Source organism: Balaenoptera physalus, assembly GCF_965194825.1.
Source record: "Balaenoptera physalus genome assembly, chromosome: 4".
NCBI lineage: Eukaryota > Metazoa > Chordata > Mammalia > Artiodactyla > Balaenopteridae > Balaenoptera > Balaenoptera physalus.
In genome coordinates, this window is record NC_138891.1 from 42,822,303 (window position 1) to 42,845,841 (window position 23,539).

General features: G+C 39.3%; 1 long non-coding RNA gene across 1 annotated transcript in view; it reads right to left on the reverse strand.

Moving 5' to 3' along the window:
- Positions 1 to 22,495, reverse strand: part of LOC309659154 — a 41,898-nt gene extending 19,403 nt beyond the window's left edge. Inside the window, exon 1 of the long non-coding RNA XR_014262633.1 lies at positions 1,185 to 22,495. This is a non-coding gene — a long non-coding RNA (uncharacterized lncRNA). The remainder of the gene's footprint in view (positions 1 to 1,184) is intronic.
- Positions 22,496 to 23,539: the final 1,044 nt, after the last annotated feature.

Genomic DNA, 23,539 nt, shown 5'->3' on the forward strand with positions numbered 1-23,539 from the left:
CATGCCAAAGGTAACATACATCATAAAGAAAAGATAGATGAGAATGATTTTGTTTCAAACACTACTATGAACCCTTTTCATAAAGTATGTAATAGGTATTAAGAACTAAGGTGCTTTGAATGCTGAACAGTCAGCTACAGAGCAATTCGTCACCAGAGCAACTCACATGGAAAGCATCTGACAGATGAAATCTGGAAATGGCTAAATAAAATGAGTGGATCACAGTGGTATTCCTGGTGGCCATATTTGGCCAGGATTAGGAAACCACAGGATTGGAAATTAGCCTTCTTGGGCTTGCCTCCTGTTTTACTGTGAAACCATGGGAGGTGCAGTTAACCTCTCTGTTAGTGTCTTACCTGCCTACTTCATCAGGGATTATTAGCACCATATACAACGATGTATGGGAAAGTATCTTAAAAACTGAAACTTCTGTACCAATTAAGATATTGTCATTACTTGTTAATCCTAGTTCATAATGCAAATAATTTAAATGAGGCTCATTTTTCCTTAGCAAATGGATTCCTTTCTGTTATAATATTCTATTGATAACACTTATTTAAGTAACAGAAACATCAGGCAAACAGTAAGTAGCAGTGCTGCAGCTGGAGCTCTGATGACGTTTGGGGGGAATATATGAATATCCTGATTCATCCTGGGGTGTTTCTTTAGGTCTTTAGGTCACCTGCCTTCAGTGCTACTAGGGGTCTCAGTTCCTCTAATTTTGTATAACTAGTTTCTTGCTCAGTGAAGTTGCTATTTTGTCTTCTAAATAGTCAAGAGAGACAAACTTCTGGTTTTAATACATCCCCACATCATTTTTACGGATCATGGACTTTTTCTTCCCACATGGGCTTCAGTATCTGGGCTCCAGCCTATTTCCTATAGTTGACTGCAGGTAAAAGGGTATCCCCCATTTTATGTCTACACCCATATGTGCAGACTAGTCTGAGTCTCCAGGGAGGCTCTGTTTTTTGGTGACCTCAGGAGCTGGGGAAATTGCACAGGAGATTCCTGCTTGGGGTGAGCACAGAAAGCTAGCTATACTCTTAGAGGCTCGAGTGGTTCCAGGCCATCTCTGAGTCCCAGACTTCTCCATCTTGGCTCTGACCCACCTCGTCAGACTTGGATCTGCAGGGCCTGCCCAGAAGAACCCAGAAACCCTCTGAGGGAGCCTTAGAACTGACCAGAGTCCTGAGGCATCTTCCAGGCTGAGCTGCATGGACCACTGGCTGATCTTGGTAGAGAGCTGTGGTTGTCATAAGCCTTCTGTTCCCAATATATGTCCTCAGGGTTCTTCTAGGGCATCTCCAGTTCGTCCTAGGCTTCCTGTGATAGAGACTGCTGTCAACAGTTAGCTCTGTCTGCCAGAGGGGCACTAGCAGCCCTGAACTCACTCTGCTCTCAGGCTGGGCTCTGCTCACAGAGTCCTCACTGTGTGGTCAGTTTCATTCTCGTCATTATAAGTTCCCCTGAGATACTGCTTCCTATTTCAAGGCCCAGCTCAAATGTCACTTTTTTTTCCCCATAGGCTTCCAACTTTAACAGAATAAATTACTCCGTAAAGTGCTATCTCTGCTCATAGTTATTTATCTGTAACTCTAGTGAAACAACACACAGGCGTCTAAAATGTGTCTGCCTTTATGCTTAAAGGGAGCTGTAAACTTCTTGAGAGAAAAGATTACATGTTAACTCATTTCATCTGTTCATATATTTGCAAGGCCTTGCACCATGATTGGAACAATACATGTTTATTGACTTAAATTCCTTTAAAGGACAATAAGATGGAGATCAAAGACAGTACCACTCTTTTCCTAATTAATGATTTCAACAAATTTGTTGAGAACCTACTCACATATTAGATGCTGGCATGCCCTGAAGAGGCAATTATGAATAAGACACACATAATTCTTACCTCTAGGGAGCTTATAGTCGTCTCTACTTTCATGCCTTGGTCTCTCAGTTTAGTGATAAATCAATTATTGCTTCTGGTGGTGGTGAGCTGAGCCAGACCACTCCTTCTCACACACCCAGGACATGGAAAAGTGCTGCTGCTGGTGGTGGTAGAAGCAGCAGACAGCATGGCAGAATTGTGCCCTCCTGACTATAGTCATGATTATTGTAGCATGTCCAACCATCATGTACTGTTTCCCACTTCTTCCCAAGCAGATGCCAGATAAGCATCTGGATAATGACTAGTTTGGTCTGGGAGCCTAGGCTTGATCTCCTGGAGTAGATACTCAGGATGGATGAGCCAGGAAATAAGGAGGGGGTCAAATCAGAGAAGCCAAGTCCATTTCAGATCCAAAGGATAAGCATGGGATGGACAGTGGGGGACAGTGTTCAAAGTTTGGAGGCAATATTGGACAGGAATAAAGCTGGGAATTATAGGAATGGAGCTGGAGGTTAAGATTTAGGTAGTTGATGGAGCCAAGAATTTTGTGGTAAAGAAAGCTGAGATGTCCACATTTTTCCATTCTTTAATTTCTCAGCTTGCTGAAAGATACAGGGCTGAGCTGTTTGGGGAGCGATGTCAGCCATATGGCTGAATAAGACATCACTCGTTTGTGGCCTTCCCCCAACAACAATTTGGCATCCATCCAGGGACAAAAGTGCCTTTGTGAGAGCTGTGGGATCCAGCCCCATAGGCCAAGGGGTCCAGGAAGGGTCTTGCCCACTCATGTGTCAGATAATAGGCAACTGGACCTTGGTCCTGGCTCTGGACCCTGCAATGACCTGTGAACTGGCTCCAGTCCCTCTTGGCTACAGTCCAGGAGCCCCTGGAAAACACTGTCTTAGTCATCCATGAGCAAGAGAGCCTTTGTGGAATTCAAAATTTCCAGTGGAGAAATCCTAGCACACCACTGAAACAAAAACATATGAGTTTGGGTGCAATGGGGTGGGTAAGAGGAACAGTTTGGCTTTACCTGCATCACCCCATCCCCAAGACAGCACTGCTTAGGGCCAAGACAGATCTTCTCAGCCTGTGATTTCTCCTGTGGGGGAAATGAGAGAGTGTGTGAATGAGCACCTGGATTCCCCATTGTGTGGGACACTCTCAAAGAGGCTCATTTCTCTCACCCATCCAGGGTACTGAGTTGTGAGCTGCATGACTGGGCAGGTGCAGGGGAAGACTGGGAGGGCACCAGATTGGACTCTTGGAGGGCATCAAAGGGACACAGATCCTCCTGTGTTACAGACTCCATCAAGAAGCTTGCCCATGAGCTGCTGGGGGCACCTTGCCAGCAGATGCCCCCAACTGGCCCATGGGCACCCCCAGTGTTCTGTGTGCTTCATCCCCCGCCCCCCGCCTACTGTGGTGGCTCCCTGTGCATGCTCCCACTGGCGGCAGCAAAAGTGAGCTTTGGCAAATGGCTAGTGAGCATGTACAGAAAATCGACCTGAATCTGCGGACCAGGGAGAACCTACAAACTTGAGTTTTAGTGCTACTTTTGTAAAAACAAAAAGGAGGCCATCAGTGCTCAGCCTGGTTTGTTGCAAAATCAAGAGAAGGTATACAGGCATATCTTTTTTTTTAAACATCTTTATTGGAGTATAATTGCTTTACAATGGTGTGTTAGTTTCTGCTTTATAACAAAGTGAGTCAGCTATACATATACACATATCCCCATATCTCCTCCCTCTTGCGTCTCCCTCCCACCCTCCCTACCCCACCCCTCTAGGTGGACACAAAGCACTGAGCTAATCTCCCTGTGCTATGCGGCTGCTTCCCACTAGCTAGCTATTTTACGTTTGGTAGTGTATATATATCTTATTTTATTGTGCATTGCTTTACTGCACTTTGCAGGTTATTGTGTTCTTTACAAATTGAAGGTTTGTGGCAACCCTGTGTTGAGCAAGTCTATTGGTGCCATTTTTCCAACAACATTTGCTCACTTTGTGTCTCTGTGTCACATTTTGGTAATTCTCACAATATTTCAAACTTTTTCATTATAATCATATTTGTCATGGTGATCTGTGATCAGTGATCTTTGATGTTACTATTGTAATTGTTTTGGGGTGCCACAAACTGTGCCCATATAAGATAGTGAACTTAATCGATTGTTGAAATGACAACAAAGGATTTAGAATATTACATATATTACATAAACTTAGTTGATAAAGCAACGGCAGGGTTTGAGAGGATTGATTCCAATTTTAAAAGAAGTTCTATTGTGGGTAAAATGCTATCAAACAGCATTGTGTGCTACAGAGAATCATTTGTAAAAGCAGGAATCGATGTGGCAAACTTCATTGCTGTCTTATTTTAGGAAATCGCCACAGCCACCCCACCCTTCAGCAACCACCCCCGACTAGTCAGCAGCCATCAACGTCGAGGCAAGATCCTCCACCAGCAAAAAAAATTGCAACTTGCTGAAGTCTCAGATGATGGTTAGTATTTTTTGGCAATAAAGTATTTTTTAATTAAGATATGTACATTTTTTTAGACATAATGCTATTGGACACTTACTAGACTACAGTATAGTGTAGACATAACTTTTATATGCACTGGGAAACCAAACACTTCATATGACTTTCTTTATTTCGATATTCACTTTATTGTGGTGGTTTGGAACTGAACCTGCGATATCTTCAAGGTATGCCTATAAATTAGGAATTCTTCCACAAGAGGGAGCAAGAAGCATGGAGCAGGTATACCCATAGAAAGCCTCAGAATCACTAGCAGGGCTGGTGGAAGGTATTTCTTTCTCAAAGGAGGTTAATAAAGACTAAAGGAAGAGACTTACTTCAAATGAGAAGACGGCAACACAAAACTTCAAGGACATGAAAAAATCAAGGGAACAGGACATCACCAAAGGATTATAATTATTTTCCAGTAACTGATCTCAAAGACATGAAAATCTGTACTTTACATGATAAAAATTTCAAAATAGTTGTTTTAAGGAAACTTAATGAGCTACAAGAAAATACAGTTCAAAAAAATCAGGAAAACAATACATAAACAAAATGAAAAGTTTAACAAAGAGACAGAAATCATAAAGAAGTGAATAAAAATTCTGTAGCTGAAGAATACAAGGAATGAAATGAAAAATGAAATGGAGAGCATCAACATCAGAATGGATCAAGCCAAAGGAAAAATCTGTGAGAAGATAGGAACTTTGAAGGTATCCAGTCAGAGAACAAAGGAAAAAGAATGAAAAAGAATGAAGGAAGCCTATGTGATTTATGGGATACCATGAAAAAAAATACTTTGTGAATTATTGGAGTTCCAATAGCAAAAGAGGGAGAGAAAGGGGCAGAAAGCTTATTTAAGGAAATAACAGCTGAGAACTTCTCAAATTTGGACAGAGATTTGGATATCCAAGTTTATGGATCTCATAGGTCACCAAACAAACTCAGCTTTAAGAAATTCTCTTCAAGACACATTATACTAAAACTGTTAAAATTTAAAGACAAAGGGAGAATCTTAAAAGCAGTAAGAGAAAAGACGCTTGTAAGTTACAAGGGAACCCCCATAAGGCTATCAGTGGATTTCTCAGTGTAAACCTTACATCAGAAGAGGGTGGGATGATATGTTCAAAGTGCTAAGAGAAAAAACACTGCCAACCAAGAATACTGTATCTGGCAAAGTTATATTTTAGAAATGAAGGAGAGATAATGACTTTCTCAGAAAAGCAAAAACTGAGAGAGTTCAACACTACTAAAAATACCTTACAAGAAATGCTGAAAGGAGTTCTTCCAGCAGAAATGTAAGGATGCTAATTAGTAACCTAAAAAATATACAACACACTCTTAAATGATATAAAAAATAAACTCAAAATAGATTAGACTTAAATGTAAGACCTGAAACCAAAAATCCTAGAAGAAAACAAAGGCAATAAGCTCTTTGACGTTAGTTTTAGCAATTTTTTTTTTTTGCATGTCTCCACAGGCAAGTGTAAGAACAGCAAAAATAAGCAAATGGGACTACATCAAGCTAAAAAGCTTTTGCACAGTGAAGGAAACCATCAATAAAATGAAAAGGCAACTGACTGAATGGGAGAAGATACTTGCAAATGATGTATCTGGTAAGGGGTTGATATCCAAAATATATAAAGAGCTCAGACAGCTCAATATCTAAAAAACAAACAACCTGGTTAAAAAATGGGCAGAGGAGCTGAAGAGCTATTTTTCCAAAGAAGACATACAGATGGTTAACAAACCCATAAAAAGATGCTCAACATAACTAATCATCAGGGAAATGCAAATCAAAACCACAATGAGAACTCCCAACAAACAAAAGTCCAGGACCAGATGGCTTCATGGGTGAATTCTACCAAACTCTTAAAAAAGAGTTAACATCTATCCTTCTCAAATTATTCCAAAAACTTGCAGAGGAAGGAATGCTTCCAGACTCATTTTACAAGGCCATCATCACCCAGATACCAAAACTAGACAAAGACACTACAAAAAAATTAAATTACAGGTCAACATCACTGATGGTCATAGATGCAAAAATTCTCAACAAAATACTAGCAAACTGAAGTCGACCATACATTAAAAGGATCATAAACCATGATCAAGTGGGGTTTATCCTAGGGATGCAAGGATGGTTTAATATTTGCAAATCAATAAATGTGATACACCACATTAACAAACTGAAGAATAAAAACCTTATGATTATCTCAATAGATGCAGAAAAAGCTTTGGCAAAATTCAACATCCATTTATGATAAAAACTTTGAACAAAGTGGGTATAGAGAGAACATACCTCAACATAATAAAGGCCATATATGGCAAACCCACAGCTAACATCATACTCAAAGGTGAAAAGCTGAAAGCATTTCTTCTCAAATCAGGAACAAGACAAAGATTCCACTCTAGCCACTTTTATTCAACATAGTATTGGAAGTCCTAGTCACAGCAATCAGATGAGAAAAAGAAAGAAAGGGCATCCAAAATGGAAAGGAATAAATAAAACTGTCACTGTTTGCAGATGACATGATACTATACGTAGAAAATCCTAAAGATGCCATCACAAAGATATTAGAACTCATCAAGGTATTCAGTAAAGTTGTAAGATATGAAATTAATATACAGAAATGTGTTGCGTTGCATTTCTATGCACTAACAACACTATCAGAAAGAGAAATTAAGAGAACAATCCCATTTACAATTGCATCAAAAAGAATAAAATACCTAGTAATAAATCTAACCAAGGAGGTAAAAGGCCTATACTCAAAAAAACTGTAAGACACTGATGAAAGAAATTGAAGATGACACAAAAAAATGGAAAGATAACCCATGCTCCTGGATTGGAAGAATTAATATTGTTAAAATTACCATACTACCCAAGGCAATCTACAGATTCAATGTAATCCCTATCAAAATACCAGTGGCATTTTTCACAGAATTAGAACAAATAATTCTAAAATTTATATGGAAACATGAAAGGCCCTGAACAGACAAATATATCTTGAGGAAGAACAAAGCTGGAGGTATCACCCTCCTTGATTTCAGACTATACTACAAAGCTATAGTAATAGTAAGGAAACTATCAGCAAAATGAAAAGGCAACCTATGGAATGGGAGAAGATATTAGCAAATGATATATTTGATATGTATCTGAAATATATAAAAAACTCAACATCAAAAAAACAGACAATACAATTTTAAAAATGGGCAGAGGATCTGAATAAACATTTTTCCAAAGAAGACATGCAGATGGCCAACAAACACATTTGGTGCAGCCGCTATGGGAAACTGTATGGAGATTCCTCAAAAAATTAAAAATATAACTACCACACAATCCAGCAATTCTACTCCTGGGTATTTATCTGCAGAAAATGAAAACACTAATTTAAAAAATTATATAAGCTTCTATGTTCATTGTGGCATTATTTACAACAGCCTAGACATGGAAGCAACCTAAGTTCTCACTGATAGACGAATGGAAAAAAGAAGATGTGGTATATATATAACCATATGTCTATCAATGAGCAATATTCATATATAGGTATATACATATCTATATATACTCTGCCATAAAAAATAATGAAATCTTGCCATTTGTGACAACATGGTTGGACCTAGAGGGTATTATGCTAAGTGAAGTAAGACAAAGACAAATACCATATAATTTCACTCATATGTAGAATCTAAAAAACAACACAAATGAACAAACAAAGCAAAACAAAAAAAGACTCATAGAGGGAGTTCCCTGGTGGCCTAGTGGTTAGGATTCTGGGCTTTCACTGCCGTGGCCCGGGTGCGATCCCTGGTTGGGGAACTGAGATCCCACAAGCCCTGTGGCATAGCCAAAAAAAAAAAAAGACTCATAGATACAGAGAACAAATTGGTGGCTGCCAGAGGGAAGCGGGTGGGGAAGAGGGGTGAAGTAAGTGAAGGAGATTAATAGGTACAAACTTCCAGCTAGAAAATAAATAAATCATAGGGATATAATATACAACATAGGGAATATAGTCAATAATATTATAATAACTCTGTATGGTGACAGATGGTAACTAGGCTTATCATGGTAATCATTTAAACATCAAATCACTATGTTGTACACCTGAAACTAACATAATATTGTATGTCAATTATAATTCAATAAAAAAAAGAAAGTATAGAATATACTGGTAAAGGTAAGTTTATAGTTAAATTCAGAATACTCTAATACATGTAATACGGTGGTGTGTTAGCCACTTAAGTGTAGTGTAAAAGTTAAAGAACAAGAGTATTAAAAATAACTATAGGTACCTTAATTTGTTAACAAATACACAATACAAAAAGAGGTAATTGTGACATCAAAAACAAAAAAGAGGGAGGAGTAAAAGGGTGAAGCTTTTATATGTGATTGGAGTTAAGTTGCTATCAACTTAAAATGGATTGTTTTAGCTATAAGATGTTTTATGTAAGCCTCATGGTAACCCCAAAAGCAAAAACCTTTAGTAGATTCACAAAAAATAAAGAGAGGGGAATCAGAGTATACCACCATGGAAAATTACCAATTCACAAAGTTAGGCAGAAAGAGAGGAAAAAGGGAACAATGGAACTACAAAACATCCAGAAAGCAATTAATAAGATGACATTAGTATGTCCTTAATTGTCAATAATTACTCTAAATGTAAATGGATTGAAATCAACAATCAAAAGGCAGAGGGGCTGGATGGATTAAAAAACAAGACCCAACTCTAAGAGACTCACTTCAGCCTTAAGGACACACATAGGCTCAAAGTGAAGAGATGGAAAAAAATATTTCATGCAAGTGGAAAAGAAAAGAGAACAGGGGTATACTGTACTTATATCAGACAAAATAGACTTTAAACCAAAAAGGGTAACAAGAGACAAGCACAGCCTCATTCACAGCCAGCAATCCATGCCACACAGTGAATGGCCAGAATTGCAGCCTAGTCAATCAACTTTCTTTTTCTGAAAACCTTTTGAAGAATATCTCATGGAAGTATTCCTGGCTCTCGTACTTCAGCCATCTGAAAGTTAAGAGTACCCCCAAACTCTTGTTTGACCAAAGAGTGGTGTATAGAAATGGCTGCTCCTTTGAGGCTGGCATTCTACCACATGTGGATGACATGGATCAAACTGCCTTTGGGCCGGGGAGAGTTTCCCAGCTTCACCTGGAGCTTGACTCACCTTGTTGCCTTCTGTTGCCCTTTCTGTGGCATGTTTTCCGTTCTGCTAGATTGCCCTTCAGTGACTGAAAGACAGCTAGTCACCACTTAGGACTGTGCAGTCATGTAAGTCTTAGTACTCAGTGGGAGCCCCATGTGTCCTGATGTCTCTCCCCAAGTTCTGCACTTAACACTTGCCTTTCTGTTAGGAAATACAGAATTTTGAGTTCCTCTGAGGCATGAAATAAGATGTCTCATTAATAACCGGCTTTCCTGTCCCTGCTTTGCTGTCAGGAGAGAACTGGATAGTAAAACCTATGATTTATTTGGACTGGCTCCATTAAGAACTGACAGAGTGATGACTTAATTCCAGTAATGCTTTATTCTTACTCTGCATTTTGACAATTCCTTCTAGCTGTTCCTCTGCTGGAAGTGACTTTTAGTCACTAATTCTAAACTCACTCCAAGAGTATAAAACAGTACACGTCACCTAAAATTTCAGTGGAGTAACCTTTGTCACTATAAGATTTTGTAAGCCTTTCAAAGTCTTTCTCAAATTATTATCAAAAGATTGAAAAGTCCAGACGATTTACAGGTTCTCTTTTTGACTGACTGACTTGCCCTTACAGGCGTTTCAAAAGAACCCTGCAGTTGGTTGTACAGTGATGAATGTGTTGGTTAGTTCGTTCATCATGGGTTTATTGGGTGTCTGTTCTCTGTCATGCTCTGTTGTAGGTGTTGGTAATGGTTCAGTGAATAAAACAGAAACCTGCCCTCATTTAGTGATGGAAGATAGACAAAAAACAGAGGAAATGAAGTAATTGGTTATCTGAGCATGAGAAGAGCTCATGAGAAGGAGAGAAATGAATTGGAGAAGGAGATGTAGCTTGCTGGTTTGATGGAGACAAGTAGGGGAAGCACTTCAGTTTTAAATATTGTTGTCTGGAAAGGCCTCACCGAGAAAGTGACATTAGAGCAAAGGTTCGAAGGAGAGAAAGGAGTGAGCCATCTGCATAATGGGGGGAAAAGTTGTTCCAGGCAGAAGGAGCAGTGGGGACAGGGGTCCTGAGGTAGGAAGTGTCTGTTATATTCCTAACCAGGCTGATGATAACAGCACACAGACACAGTGCTTCCTGCACGCCCCACACTGTTCTGAAGGCTTTATATCCATTATCTCATTCAGTCTTCCGTATTTCCCCAGTCCCGATTTACAGATGAAGAAACTGAGGCACAAACAGCTTAAATAACTTGCCCAAGATTACTCAGCTAGAAAGTAGTGGAACCCAGACAGTCTGGCTCCAGAGTCTGTGTGCTCAACCACTCTGCTTTGCTGCCTGGTGTTTAATCATTTGGAGATGCAGAGGGCACTGCTCATCACACTGCCCTGTGCCCCTTTGCTTTCAGGAGGAAATATTTTCCTGATCTTAATATTGGCATTAGTTGTGCTTGTCCTGAGCCACTGGTTTATTTCAATCTACCGAACACTGTTCATCACTGTGATGATTACTGATCATGATTTTATGTCGGCCATTGAATACTTACCACTCTTATTTCTTTTTCTTTCTTACTTCATGTTGTTATATTTTGTCTATCATTGTAAACTCCCTTACATCCCTTTAGATATAGGGAATGATGAATGAATAGAAGTACATTTAAAAAGAAGACTCAGAGTCCTTAGAGGTTTGGAACTAGGTGGCAAGCAGCCCTGGCTCTGGGAAAAGCCACCCTCCAGCTTGGCCTTGCGTGACTAGGATTCCCATTTCTCCATTCTCCTGGCTATGGCCCTTCTCCTTTTGGTCATACTCAGGGCTCCCGCAGGAACTGACAGAAAGGGACAGAAGCAGGCTTCTCTGACTACTACAGTCCATGTGGCAGTTAGGAGCATGGACTGAGATCAGACAAACAATTCATACCCTGACCACCACCTCTCTGGAGTCTGAGACCTCACACCTTCATCTGTAAAATGAAGGTCAAAATAGCGCCTACCTCCTAGAGTCCTGAGGATTAAGTTGGATAATGTTCACAAACAAAGTACACAGCACAGAGCTGATGCGTATAAACACTATGGAAATCTTAGCTGTTGTTATCATTAGTTACTCTTCTTTAACAACAGACAGAGCAAACTACTGTCTTTAAAAACAAACAAAAACCCCTGGGCTTGTTTGAAATCTGGGTCTCCACATTATCCTGCCAAATGCCCTGTGGGGCTTCTCTGTGGTACTGATCCCTCACATCTTGGCTCCCAAAATGGATATGGCCTATTGGAAACAGAATAAAACAGGTATGAATGGTGAATAAGACCAACAAGCACAGCCAGGTTCCAACTTACTAAAGGACTCAGTCGCGCTAAAGATAGGGTTTCTCAGAGATGCTGTGAGAGAGGGGACAAGTATCTCTGCTTTGTCAGCCTGTCCTCCTCCCGCAACACCTTCTAATTGCTCAAGAATAGTCTAGGCTTCTTACAAAATTGGCATTGACTTTTTAAGGATTACTTCAAGTTATGCAAGAAGAAAATGATCCTGCAAAAGAAGCTCACAAAGTTCAGCTAAATATATTTTAATGAATTGTGTTAGAATGAAAGAAAGACTTTTTCAAAAAGCTTATATGTTTAATAATTTTTTTTCATCCTGTAAGAATGTTGAACCCTGACCTTGGAGTGGAATGGCCCGGTACTGTGGAAAAAACATGTGCGTTGAACCCGACTCTCGGGTCTGCATTTGGAGGCTGTAGGAAGTTCCATCAAGGCCACGGGATCCTCATCTGTACAATGGGAATAACACCTACCTCACAAGGCTGTTGAGAGGATTAAGTGACATGGCTCTAGGAACGTTCCTGGCAGGTAACAGATTTTCAATGATGTTAATTTGATTTTTTGAAGCTTTTTCTTCAGTTATTTTACTTTCTGCTACATCATTAGAACTGCTTAATTATTCAGGATGTTTTACATCCAGTTTATGGATTATCAAAGCCCTTTGCTAATAAGTTTGTCTCTTGCTGACTTTTATTTATTTATTTATTTATTCTTAACATCTTTATCGGAGTATAATTGCTTTACAATGGTGTGTTAGTTTCTGCTGTATAACAAAGTGAATGAGCTATACATAAACATATATCCCCATATCCCCCCCCTTCTTGCGTCTCCCTCCCACCCTCCCTATCCCACCCCTCTAGGTGGACACAAAGCACTGAGCTAATCTCCCTGTGCTATGCGGCTGCTTCCCACTAGCTATCTATTTTACATTTGATAGTGTATATATGTCCATGCCACTCTCTCACTTCGTCCCAGCTTACCCTTCCCCTCCCCGTGTCCTCAAGTCAGTTCTCTACGTCTGCATCTTTATTCCTCCTGCTGACTTTTAAAACAGTGTAACTGCCTATCAGCCTGTCAATTATGAGAAATAGCAGATGATTCAACATCAATATTGCTGAATGCCTTGGTAAAATGGTTTTGTGAAAAAGTTTGAAGCTATAGTTAAAAGGGAGCTTTATTTGTTTATCTATGGACAGATTTTACAAGTTGATAGTTTTCTCATTTTTAAGATTTATTTTTTCTATTTTGTGCAATTATCCCAGAAATGTGAAGGTCAGAATAAAATCATTCATTATTCTATTGCCCAGAAATAACCACTATTAACTTTTAATTTTTTTCCTTTTTATATTCATAGTTCTTTATATGACTTTTTCCACCTAAAGGTCTATCATAAGTACTCTACCATATTGCTAACATTTAAATTACTTTCATACTGGTTATACTGTGACCTACATAATCATTTTTCCTAATTTAGACGTTAACATTCTTCGAAACTTCTCTGCAAGAAATGTTTGGGTGTAAGCCTTTGTCTGCATTCCTGATTAGTACCTGAGGATACATTTCTAGAAGCAAAATTATTGGATCAATATCAGTTCAATATTCTGTGTAACATATCCTCCAAACTTAAGACCTAGTCACTTAAAACTTAAAACAGCAATCATTCATTTGCTTGCAATCTGGGGACAATTTGTCTTTGCTCCACATGTTAGCTGGCTGGGGTGGCTTGACTGGGGCTAGAGGATCCACTTCCGAGGTAACTTTCACATGACCGACAAGTTGGTGCTGGCAGTTGGCTGGGGCCTCAGTTCCCCTCCAAGGTGGGCGTCTCCACTGGGTTCAGAGAGGGAGGAGGTGGAAGCTGCCAGTCCTCTTAAAGGTTAGGCCTGGAACTGGCACAGAGTCTTCTCCACCATGCTCTCTCTGTCAAAGCAGTCACAGGTCAGATTCCAGAGGGGGGGGAAGTGACAAGGAATTTGTGGCCATATTTAATCTACCATAGTCAAAGAGCATATTGTTGAAGGATCTTTATACACATCACCAAATCACTTTCCAGAAAGGTGCTGATATGCAGTTCTACCAGCAGTTCATGAGAATGCACACTTGCCAACATTAAATATTAAAAAGTTAAAAATTTCTACTTATTCAACATATGAAATGTGGGATATCATTGTTTTACTTTGAATTTACTTCATTATTCGTGAGCTTCCATATGTTTGATAAAAATTTATGTTTCTTCCTTTGTGAACTGTCTGCTCATTTTGGGGGCAATTTGTTTATGTGTTAAACAAACTTATAGAATTACATGAGTTTATTACTGACATTAAGAATGGGCCATACTTGTTGTAAATACTCCTTTCATTTCTCTCAGTTAAAAATCAAAAACCTTTCCCTGTTATTTGAGAAAAAACTTAGACAAAACTACTTTCTATTAAATTCACATGATTTTCATAAGAGTGGCAGCCATACATTGGTCTCAAAATATTGATATATATTATAATAAAATATTTTGAATAAATGTCAATTTTACTCACCTAACATGTCAAGAGAAACCCAGGAAATAATCTGATTTATTAATTATCTTCATTTTGGAGGGACTGAACCAAAAAAGAGTTTAGATATCTTTACTGGAACAGAAATGGAGGAACAAAATTGTGTCATGATACCTTAATTTTCTCTTTATCCCTTTAGCTCTCTGGTAGGCAAGCCCCTTAACCTCTCTGAGCCTCAACTTTCTTTTTTTTTTTTAATAAATGGAGAGGTATCTTTATTTATTTATTTTTGGCTGTGTTGGGTCTCCGTTTCTGTGCGAGGGCTTTCTCTAGTTGCGGCAAGTGGGGGCCACTCTTCATCGCGGTGCGTGGGCCTCTCACTATTGCGGCCTCTCTTGTTGTGGAGCACAGGCTCCAGACACGCAGGCTCAGTTGTTGTGGCTCACAGGCCTAGTTGCTCTGCGGCATGTGGGATCCTCCCAGACCAGGGCTCGAACCCGTGTCCCCTGCATTGGCAGGCAGGTTCTCAACCACTGTGCCACCAGGAAAGCCCTCAACTTTCTTAACTGTAAAATGCAGATAATAGCAGGTATGCTCTGAGGCTTAGAGAAGATGTTTTTAAGGGGTCTAGCACAGGCAGGGCCTGGTCTGTTGTGGGCACCATCAATTGTTTGCCTCTTATGTTCTGCCTTGTGAATCAAGAAAGACCTTGCTAGGCCTGAATCTCAGAGTAAGTTCTCTGAATGGCTTTCCAGGCCAGGACTTGGATTGTGTGAATGCCATTATTCAGCTCACCTCTGTCCATTAGTCATGGGTAGGTGTTACTACACAGTGCGTTACACTGTGGTGCAAATCAGGTGCTTTGTTCCAAATAGCACATCACGATTGTCAGGCCACAGCTGGAGCAAATGTCTGTGTTGTCGTATGGTATACTCCTTGAGAATGACCCTTGGGGGAGCTTCTCAGAGCAATCTGGTGTCCAATCTTAACACTCTGAGAGTTCCATGCTAGCATTATGACTAATAATACCTTTTACTTGTATGGTACTAGATAGTTTTCACAGGACCTTCATGTGTTTTGTCTCCTTTGATCTTCATAGCCATCCTGGGAGGCCTGCAGGTCAAGGAATATTATTTCCCTTATATGCATACGAAAGTCAAGGCTTGGAGGCATTATGACTTGCCCAAAGTTACAAAGCTAGTAGGTGCCAGACCCAGTACCAGAGGGCTCCCACGGGCCCCATCCAGAATTTTTCTATTGGATCATATGCTGCCTAACTCCACCACCAAGGACATTACAGCAGGTGACCCTAGGATGAGGAGATGTATAGGATGGATTTTTTTTTCTGTCTTCCATTAAAATGGGTGGGTGAGTGTAGTAGTCAATATGGACTCTGGAGTCATTATCTACATTTGGATCCTTGTTCCATCTCTTGTTAGTTGTGTGTCCTTGAGGAAATTATTTAACCTCTCTGTACCTCAGTTTCTTCATATATACAATGAGAATACTGGTACCTACCTTATTGGACTGTTGGGGGTTTAAATGAGACCATCTATGAGAAACGCTAGCACAGTGCCTGGCATCTAAGTAAACACTAACTAAAGCCCCTGTTCTTACTTGGTGTGATCTGAGAAACTGAAAGCTTACTTCCCTTTAAAACGTATGCACTGCAGGCCTTTCGCTGAGCCTTGGACTTCAGGCATTGGTTTCAGGAAGCCTCTGTTTGTAAGAGAGCCATCGTCTGTGGGAGAGGCAGCTGTCCGAACTACGCTGCACTGCACTGAGTGTCCTCCACCACGTTATCACAGTTTATCAGATTGGCCCTGAGGGGATGGAGCACAGGACAGGTAAACATTGATTGTTTAAAAAAAAAAAAAAAAAAAGCACCCATTAACCACTGTTAACATTTTGGTGTATTCCTTGCCCACCTTATACAACCTTTAAAAAATTTGAATTGAAGGAAAGTAGAATATGCTACCCCCAAATATGCCATTTTGGTGTATCGATTACTTTGGATTAAAGTTACCTAAGAAACAGCTGGTGCAAGAGCACTCTGACCCTCCTTTGTACCCCTGAAAGCAGGAAATAAATCTCCTATGTGAAAGGAACCCTCCCGGTACCAGGAGGCTAGAAGGCATCCTTATCACCAGAGACGGGGAATTTAGGGCTGAGAAGGCCATATAAACAAACCTTGTTACTTCTTCGCTAATTTACTACCCCAAGCCCAAACTCCTTATCTTGTCAATTCTTTACAAATTTATTGTTTCCTTGTCAAGCAGGTATAAAAGCTGACTGCTTTGGTCACTTCTTTGAGTCTTATATATTTTATTGGGCTCCTGTACTTATGAAATTAAATTTGTTTTTCTCCTGTTAATCTGTCTTATGTCAATTTAATTATTAGGACAGGCAAAGAAACTAGAAGGGAAGAAGGGAAAAGTTTTCTGCCCCTGCAGAATCATATTGTATAAAGACTTTTTGTGATTTGCTTTCTTCACTTCATTTTTACATTGTCTTTCCATCTCCTTAGTAATCCTGAAAAACCAGCTTTCATGGTTGCATTGGATTCCATAGGTGGAGACACTGTTATTTATTACCAATTTGGTATGTGAGATAGTTAGTTTTATTTTTATATTATAAATAATGCAACAATAAACATCCTTTTACACATATTTTTGAGATCTTCTCTGATTACATCCTTAAAATAAATTCCTAGAAGTGGGATTGTTAAGTCAAAGGTTATATGCATTTTGAGGAATACTGCCAAACTGCTCACTAGAAAGTTGTATAAATTTACTACTCCCACCAACAGTGTATCAGTGATGAAATCATTCAAGGCCTTCCACATTTTTCCTGACTTTTCTTTCCACCTAAATTATTCCAAATATATTCCTGTATAAAGCCTTTACTTCAGATCTGCCCTCAGTTACAGCTACATTGTTTTGATTTCAAACATCCTTCCATGGGTACCATCTCAGGGCCTTTCCCATGCCTTTCTGGAAATGTCTTCGTCCTCTTCATCCATCTCTGAATCATATGTCCTTAACTCAAATCCCCACCCATCTGCAAAGCCTTTCCTGATTGTCGAATTTAGTAAACTACCCTCCCTTCTCTGAAGTCCTTCCATCCTCTATTGTCTGTGCCACTTGTATCTCAGTTGTCACATGCTGCCTAATCTTGTGAATTGTTTTTTTTTTTTATGTATGTTTGCGTTATTTCCTGAAGGACTCTTATAGTACAAAATTACACTTAAAAATGCCTTATATTACCCATTACATACACAAATGTAGCTTTGTATATGTAATTATATTGTAATGCCTATAATGTATATAATAATATATAGTATAAAACTCCAGCGAGCGATCATAGTGAAAACTTAAGTCACCTTTTGGGTAACTGTCCCACCAGATCAAATCCTCCCTATTGTTTCAGTCACCAACAAAAAGCAGGTATCCCTGTCGGGCCTGTCCCAGACATCCGGGAGGCTCGGACCCCAGCCTCTTTGAATTTAAACTTCCTTTGTACTATGCTTACCTAATTAAAAATGATAGGAACTCTTTTAAATCATAAAATTATGGTAAGAACAATCTGTTTAATGTCTAGAATCAGGAATCAAAGTCAATTTGACAAAGGATATATGCATATTGCAACAAAAAACCTTTAACCTGAATGATATAGGAAGTCTAGATACTGTTAGTGGTCAGAAATGATAGCTCTTTCAAGAAATACTAAGATCGAAAACATCTTAATTAAGTCACATTATATAAATAATTAGTTGCATAATGCGAATATACCACAAGAATCTGAAAATTCTATAATTTCATGTTGCATTTAGATATAATGAATATCATTATATCATAACTAGATCATCATAACTAGATCACTAATGATCTAGTTAACTTTCCTGACAATCTTAGAAGACAAGGTATATGAGAAAATAGTTAAAACTGATATTCGTAATACTTTATAGAGTCCATCATCCTGCTGGAGTAGCATGACCATACTTTCAGAGAGGCATTAATTGTACAAATCAAGAATCAGAGACCTGAGGAGATTAAAACCTTGGTTAAAGCCATACAACCATAAGTGAGGTTCCCAGGTCTCACACCCAGGTCTGCCTGCTCTTAGTCTAGTTTACACTCAAGAATTTCTTTGCCTTTTAATTTGCTTTATTTTCCTCAAAGCACTTACCAGCCTCTGATAACAGCCTCTGATAATATTATATATTTACTTGCTAACACTCTCATGTAAGCTCTGCAAGGACAGGAGTAAAAATTCCTAATAAAAGTTGCTCTGGGGGACTTCCCTAGTGGCGCAGTGGATAAGAATCTGCCTGCCAATGCAGGGGACACGGGTTCAAGCCGTGATCCAGGAAGATCCCACATGCTGCAGAGCAACTAAGCCCGTGCACCATAACTACTGAGCCTGTGCCCTAGAGCCCACGAGCCACAACTACTGAGCCCACGTGCTACAACTACTGAAGCCCGTGTGCCTACAGCCCATGCTCAGCAACAAAGAGAAGCCACCGCAATGACAAGCCTGTGCACTGCAGCAAAGAGTAGCCCCTGATCACTGCAACTAGAGAAAAGCCCACAAGCAGCAACGAAGACCCAATGCAGCCAAAACTAACTAACTAACTAACTAAATAATTGCTCTGTTCCCTGCTGTATACCAGACCTAGAGCAATGGCTGGCATCTAGAAGACAATCAATAAATATTTGTAAAATGTATACAAATTAAAAAATAAATCCATGTAATTTCAAGTTTGAATTGATAGCAGTAAGATTGGCTTCTATGGCAGCAGTCTGAATGGCCTGATTCCTAGATCTGAGTTCTTCATTCATTCATCCATTCACTCTGCTTTGATTTTCTTCACATACCTTATCACACCTGAAACTTTAATATACACTTATTTATTGTCTCCTTCCTTTATTTTAATATAAGCTCCAAGAAGGAAGGGGTCTTGCCTGTCTTGTAAATTGCTATATCTCCACGTAGAAAAACAGTATCTGGCACATAACAGGTGTTTGAGAAATATCCCTTATCATGAATTAATAAGTGTGTTCATGTAAGAAACATTTGTTGAGCACCTACTACATGGCTGGAACAATTTATCTTTAGTTTCATGAGGGAGAAAGACAAGTCAACAGGGAATTTTGACACAGGTAAGATTTACTGTAGAAGAAGGAAACACAGAGAGACCCCTAACCTGACTATGATGGGTCACAGAGAACTTTCCAGGTAGGATTTATCCTGAATCAAGCTTGAAGGGTGACAGCATATGCAAAGGCACTGGGCCAAGTGAGAATATGGCAAAGTGTTGGACGTGCAAATATTTTGATATGAGACTGGGAGTTAGGGTTGGAGAAGAGGCCAGAGAAAGCTGGAAAGCCAAGGAGCTTGTATGATATGCTGGGATGTTGGACTTTATTCTGAGGTCAATGGAAGATTTTAAGCAGGAATTTGACATGAGCAGATTCTCTTTATTATCTCACTGTAAGCTTGAGAGGAAAGACAAGGCAGCAAAATCGATCCTCATATCAGCTCCACAAAGTCATCAAGATGTAGGTTTGACACGACAACTGAGCTCTTCAGTTTGTCAAGCACAGGCATGAGATGGAACTGTACAGCCCAATTAGCCTCCTGCCTGGTTAGTGAAGAAACCTGGTTATGGGCTCAGCCTTCCATGAGTGGGAGGCTGGGGTGTGCCATGGCTCCATGAAGATGGTCTAATTTCAGTACAGCTCCTGGTGACAGTTTATGGCTATTTTTGAAATGCCTGCCAGGAGATTTCTCACTAGTGTAAAACTTAGGATTAAGTAAAAGTCTAAATATCTAAAAATCTTGATAAGCTAGTAATTAATACTCTTAACTCTAGAGTGCCAGTGCCCTAAGACCTCAGCTTTTATCAGAACCTCATGCCAGCCCAGGAATGCAGGAAATCACCCTGTTGTCCTGTCTGTCCTGTAGCTTGGAACAGGGCGGGAGTTGACTACTAGCACTGGTTCCCCATACCATGAGATCAAAAAGTCATCTCTGCATTTGAAAGAGATATGGAATGTGTTCATGGGGGTAGTGGCTCAGCAAATCAGGTTTACTGGAGTCATGGGGCAGGTGGAGCAGGCTGGTCCCACTCCCTTCCCAACTTGCCACTGATGTGCCAGCCCACCGGCTCTCGTGGGTAAGCTCTCGACAGCCACCCAGCATATGCCACAGTCCTGCACTCTTGCCTTCCTCCATCCGTGTCGTGTGAAAGGACTCTTTTTAATAAATGAGCAAGTGTCCTAAGCGACATTATCCAGAGATTGTCCTTTCCATCCTCAAATCCTGTGACTGGGATCACTCAACAGCACTGTGATGTATTATTTTCAGTGAGGTGCCTTTCTTAACTGTCCAAATGCTGCCTTGTTTGGCTCCTAAATCAATAAAGTGTGTTAAAAGTTTGTTAAAAAAAAAAAAAGTTGGTGGCCTGTGGCCTTTTGGAAAGGCCACAGGTCACCAACTCCATGAAGTGGCGAATTGGTCCTTGTTTTGGAAAATCCTCCAGGTATTTATCCAGAAATATATGTTCATGAAATTCTGAAACATCGTCATCAAAACCTGCTTCATTGTTAATTGGGAACTCCCACAATTTCCCCTCTTTTGTCCACTGGATCATCTCTTCAAAACCATTCTGAAAGTGTTGTTCATTGACTGCTGCTAACTGCTTAGCAAATTTTTTTTTTTCATTTTGAAAAAACTATTTACTTTTTTCCAAATATTATTCCAAATACATGTTTTACAGACCACCATGGGTCAGAACCATTCTATAAAAGAAAGCATTTTGATAGACATTGGAAATAATTTTAATAGAAGAAAAAGCTCATATTTATCTAGATGTGGCTATGTTACACAGGAAGATTTCAGCATCCAAAGTGCAAAGACAAAATGACTGCGGCTTTTCTTGCCACTCAAACTATAGACAATCTTCCCTTATAGCCTACTCTTAATTGTTAGTTGGGTGCCAAAGAGATGGTACACTGACCTTTAGAAGCAGGGCTTCTAAATGGACAAGGGGGTGGGGGGTGTCAAGCATCAGAATGAATTCAACTTAGGAACAACCTGGCTTTGACCCCAACCAAACCCAAAGTCCAGCCAGAGGCCCACTAGAAATAAATATAAATTTTAGTATCACTTTTACAGGGTTGTGCCACTTAACGCTATTAAACGTAATCAATCCAAATTAAAGCTAAGCACACTCCCATTATTAGTTCAGTCCTCACTGTACAGGAAGATGAAAACTCTCCTTTCCCCACTTTAATCATGCATACAATTTTAAGTAATAATACAAATATTACATTTAATACTTGGAGATTTTTTAAAATAATAAGGTGCGTAAGCAGAAAGTCAAAGTGATAATATGAATTAACTTTGACTGAATCTCCAGTTTCTTGAGACCCTATGCCAATCTGTGTCAGCAAAGCCTACTTCCACCTGCGTGTAATAGGGAGATAGATAATAGGGGGCCTGTGAATGTATGTTGGGATAGAGGGATCTGTGCCTCTGGGGGAAAACTCCCAGCCTAGTGAGAGAAAATGCTTGGTGAGGAGAGTGTCCGTTTACCCAGCTCACCTGTAGTTGGCCCTATGTATGAAAAGTATGATGTTAACTATATACCTACAGTAATCAAGGCTGGATGGTATTAAACAGACACACATAAATATGTCCAACTTTTTAAAAAAAAATTGAGGTCAAATTTCTATAACATAAAATTAACATTTTAAAGTGACATTTAGTGCATTCACAATGTTTTGCAACCACTGTCTCTATCTAGTTCCAAAACATTTTTATCACCCCAGAGGAAACCCTGTACCTATTAAGCAGTTGCTCTCAATTTCTCCTCTCCGCTGCTCCTGGGCACTACCAGTCTGCATTCCCTCTCTATGAATTTACCTTTTCAGGGTATTTCATATAAATGGAATCACACAATATGTAAACTCTTGTGTCTGCCTTCTTTCACTTATATAATGTTTAGAGGTTCATCCACCTTGTAGCATGTATCAGTACTTCATTCCTTTTTATGGCTAAATAATATTCCATTATATATACGTATATATATATGTGTATATATACATATATATACACATATATATATACACACATATACATACGTATATATATATCTATATGTATATATATACATATATACATATATACATATACATATATACATATATACATATATATATATATATATATATACGCTAAAAGTAGTGATAATACCAAATGCTAGAGAGAATGCCGAGAAACTGGATTCCTCATATATTGCTGGTGGGAATGGCATAGCCACTCTGGAAAGATAGCTTGGCAGTTTTTTATAAAACTGAACATGCACTTACCATAATGACCCAGCAATTGCACTCTTGGGCATTTATCCCAGATAAAGGAAAACTTAATGTTCACACAAACATCTATACATGAATGTTTATAGCAGCTTTATTTGTAATACCTCCAAACTGGAAACAAACTCTGGTACATTCATACCTTGGAATACTACTCAGGGATAAAAAGTAATGAACTATTGATACACACAACAACCTGGATGGATCTCAAGGGCATTATGCTGAAAAAAGTCAACATCAAGAGGTTCTATACTTTAAAACCTTTAAAGGTTTTATACATACTTTATAATTTCATTTGCATAACATTCTCAAAATGGTAAACTATAGTTGGAGAACAGATTACTGGTTGCCATGGGGCAGGGATAGATATCGGGGGGATGTGAAGATAAATGGAGAGTATGAGCAGGATCCTTTGTGATGATGGAACAGCTCTGTATCTTGACTGTGGCTTCATAAGTGTATATACATGGAATTGCATATGCATATAGTGCATAGAAACACATACAAATGAGTGCATGTAAAAATTGATGAACATTGAACACGGTCTGTAGTCTAGTTAAGAGTATTGTACCAATGTCAGTTTCCTGTTTTGATCTTGTGTTCAACATGTTGCCACTGGGGGAAGCTGGATGAAGTGTATTATAAATGTTTTAAAATAAAAAGTTTAAAAGAACCCCTAGGTATTGAGTAAAAATGCTTATAAAAACATAGAAGTATCTGTATTTTATTAATAACTTGAAAAAAGGCAATAATGACTTTGAACATAAGAACAGAAGTGTGATTTTAGGCCTT